Genomic DNA, 4,029 nt, shown 5'->3' with positions numbered 1-4,029 from the left:
TTTTTTTTTTTTTTTTTTGTCATGTTATAGAATAATTACTGATAAAATGGACAAGCCCCAAATTATTTACTAATTCTGTCTATGTAAGGCTTTATTAAATTAAGGGTTGTGTTGCATTAATTTGCCACTCATTTATGCATCCAGAAGTGACTGATGGCACATTTTAATGGTACATTTTCCTCTCTCTGGAGTATTCAGCACATGTCTTCGCACACAGACACTGAAAGTTTAACAGAGAAGCACTTTCAAAGGCGTTTTTACCAGTCTATGCTTTTGTGAAGCAAGTGCACCAGCGCCGACACCGCAGTGCCTTGAAAGGGCATCCTTTACACAACTAGAATGAGCTACTTTACTCTTAAGGTCACGCGGTTGTCGATTAAGTTGTATTTAAGAAAGCATTCGGGAGCTCGTTTGCAGTTGGGTTTGATTAATAAGCATTTTTCAAGGTTGCTTTTAATGCTCAAATAGATGTCAGACATCCGTAAACAGTCCCTCACCAAGCACCAGATCACTGCCAATCCTAATGACTCGGTGGGTAGATGCCACACTTCAAAACTGGCCATAGAGGTGCTCGCAAGCACTGCTGCATCCCCATGAAAACTGGTTGTTGTTTAAATTGTTCTCGCTTTACTACCAATAACGTGCAGCGGGTTAGGGAGGAGCGCAGTCCGGGGAACAGGAAAAGTTGAAATTATGAAGAGTTTCATTTTGTCTGTTGCCGCTACTGACGGAGCATTTCTTTGTAATTTGTGTATTTAAGGTTCTTTCTTCGTGCAAACTAGAACTACAGAGTAAAGCGATACAGCAAGTCAAACACACGCACTTTCTGTGCCGCTTGTCCCATACAGGGTCGCGGGGAACCGGAGCCTACCCGGTAAGACAGGGCGTAAGGCCGGAGGGGGAGGGGACGCACCCAGGACGGGACGCCAGTCCGCCGCAAGGCACCCCAAGCAGGGCTCGAACCCCAGAGCCACTGGAGAGTAGGACCTGGTCCAACCCACTGCGCCACCGCACCCCCCATGCAACTCAAACAAAAGGTCTTATTTTCGTTTTATACAGGGCACAATGCAAAACCTTACAACTCAAAGGGGAAAACACTGCGAAAGAATGCACACAATGATCCATTTAATTTTTATATTAGTATTATCATTACAAGACTCCACAAGTGTCTTACAAGAATAACATATAGACATTTTTCTTGACTTCATAAGACTTTTAATACCTGTCCCTTCCTAAGTCACTCATACTGAAAATCCTCATATTCTGCATGAAATACAGACGTGCAGTTTTTCATTTGTTTTCATTTTTAATTATTTTTTTATTGTGACTCAGTCACCCATAATTCCTTTACAGTTATCAGTGTTATATGCAACAGCCTTGCAATAATTCTGCATCGGTTTATCTTGCGCTTTCATGGAAGAGAGAGTACTTTTTGTTGCCTTATTCATTGACAGGTGGAAGTTTTACTATACCAGTACTTATTTTAGACATATTTTGTGCCGCTAGGTTTTATGCAGGACGTGGGATCTGTTGTGTGTAAAGAAAGCAACCAACTTGGCTGGGAAATGTTGTACAAACAAGTGTTATTCAGCAATGTGGCCAGCTGGCACAGCGAGGCAAACAGGCACTCAGTATCACCTGCATCTAACAGTGTCTTTTATAGCATCTCTTTATAAATGAATATTAACATTTTTGAGTACCCTGATGAGGCTGCGTGGGCCGCAATGAGTTGATCAAGTGCGTTTTTAAGTGTGTCACTTTTAATTAGACCATGGAGTGCCTTGGATTTTTTTTTTTTGCTTTTTTTTCCTCCTGAAAATGAGATCAATTTAACTTAACTTTTAATGACCAAATTGCTGGGTGGTAACATTTTCCATGGAATGTTTATAATTCTGGGTGAACTGGTCAGATAACAATTATATTCAAATTTACACGCGCATCAAAAGTCAGAAGGCTCTGTCACCGATGGCACGCCCCTCATACAATCTGCCGCAGCCTCGCCAGGACCGTGTCCCTGTGACCAGGAGCGAGAACCCTGCGGAGACCCCTGATTTTAGTGCCCTTGACAACCAACCACCAGTGAACACCCTGCCGTGGAAATGGGTTTATGGCCAAAGATGGATCTGAACGGATGATGATTACGAGCACGGTGTCTGGTGGCAATACGGCGCCCTTGCTGACCTCGACAGAAGTGCGCGCGCCCGCCCAGCACGAGAGCAGGGGGACGAGGGGAGGCGGCCTCCGGCTGTCATTGAGTAAACACTGGTTTATGCAAGAACGGCAGGAAGACATCCAACATCTCCCTATTTAATATGGAGCAAATAAACAACAAAAAATATGAACACACAAAACAAGTTAACAGGTGCTGTGTCTTTCTAAAAAGCGAAAGTTAATGTGTTCCAGAATAGAAAGGCATAATTATACTGTGCTGGATTATGGAAAACCAAAGCATTTTGCATTTTAATGAAGCCAGGTATGTTTATTGATTTTTCAGTTATAATACTTTAATCCATCATTAATAATTCATCTTCTTTGCCAGCTATCCATTTTTCACACACCTGTGTTATTGTTGATTTTTTATTTAACCGCTCCTCATGCTTCTTTAGCAGTGTCATTGCAGGTGATCTATACACATGATTATATCAAATCACTTGTGATGACACCTTTTAAGAATAATTTAAAGTTGCCTAGTAAAATGTCGCTTAAATAAATCTTTGATTTTATTGGAAACCTGGGAAATTTGTTTGTGTGTGTGTGTCTGTAAATCCCTTTTTGTACATTACATAAATGAAGTTAATACATAAAAATGGGGAATAATACATGGCTATGTTTAGCTGCTTCAGTTTTTTTTTTTTTCCAAATATTCTTGTAATATGTTTTCACAAAATTTTTTTTCCACCGTTAAATGTCATGCTGACGCAAGGCCTGCATGTTCTCAGATTCTCACAGAGTCTTAGCACTGGTGGTGGGCTTCATTTTGGCTCCCTGTAAGGCAGAGTCCCATTCCAGCCCCTCAAACTCCCGACCAAACTCACGAGCACTCCCGTACTACACCACGCTGCCCTGTGCTGCTTTGGGGTCGGGTTCGACGCATATCCCAAAACCAATCTGTACTCTCTTATCACTCCTTTAACTATCACAGCGCCTAACTACGTACGGCAAGATGCCCTCTCGTACCTACAGTGTTTATGTATACTGAAAATCAGTAAGACACAATTAGAAAAACAGATAATTAAAACGTAAAGTACCGTCTCGGTGTATGAGATATATAACTTACCAGAACTGGTAAAAAAAAAAATTAAAATAAAGTGTAAAAGTGTGCTAGCTGTGGCAGCACATCGTGTATTAAAATTGGAACGATACAGAGATCAGCATGGCCCCTGCGCAAGGATGACACATAAATTCGTGAAGCATTCCCTAGTTGTTTGTGGCTGGTTCGCTCAGTTGGTTAGTGTGTGGTACTAATAGCATCAAGGTTGTGAGTTCGTTTCTTGTACCGACCAGTGACACTTGTACTCTTGATTGAGCCTCAGCTGCTAGATTTTACACAAAGGAGTTCCTTTTAATGAATTTCATCGTATTGTATGCAATGACAATAAAGTATCTTATCGTAAAAGAAAAAACAAATTTTTTCATGACTTTTCGAAAAAGCTGCAGTTACCTTGTGAAGACATATTCAGCAAAGTTAAAGAATTCAATATTTGGAAACACATTCTTATGGCTGACAAAATTAGTAGTGAATAGGACTTAACAGATATTGAACTGTAAATCTGAACTGAAAGTGCAGGTCATCATGCCTCATTGACTTTGGGCCACAAAACCAAATGATGTCTTAGTTGAGGGAAATATATCAAAGGATATCAACAATTATAAGTCATAAACACGCCTCGCAACGTGCCTGGCGGGCGTAAAGCAGCAGGAATTAGCATGTTGAGCTGATAAATATGCATGTAAAGACTCTCCCAGAGGAATAACACGCGTGTGATTGATAGCTTCGAAATTGAAGGATGTGTAAATTCCTTTTTATTC

The 4,029-nt window shown here is 40.9% G+C and overlaps 1 pseudogene; it reads left to right on the top strand.

Annotated features, from left to right (window-relative positions):
• The first annotated feature begins 3,324 nt into the window (after positions 1-3,324).
• LOC114909138 (uncharacterized) lies at positions 3,325-3,425 on the top strand (annotated as a pseudogene).
• Positions 3,426-4,029: the final 604 nt, after the last annotated feature.

Source organism: Scleropages formosus, chromosome 18 (assembly GCF_900964775.1).
Source record: "Scleropages formosus chromosome 18, fSclFor1.1, whole genome shotgun sequence".
Taxonomy (NCBI): domain Eukaryota; kingdom Metazoa; phylum Chordata; class Actinopteri; order Osteoglossiformes; family Osteoglossidae; genus Scleropages; species Scleropages formosus.
Note: the sequence above shows the minus strand (reverse complement) of the source record. Positions and strands in the feature narration are given on the sequence as shown.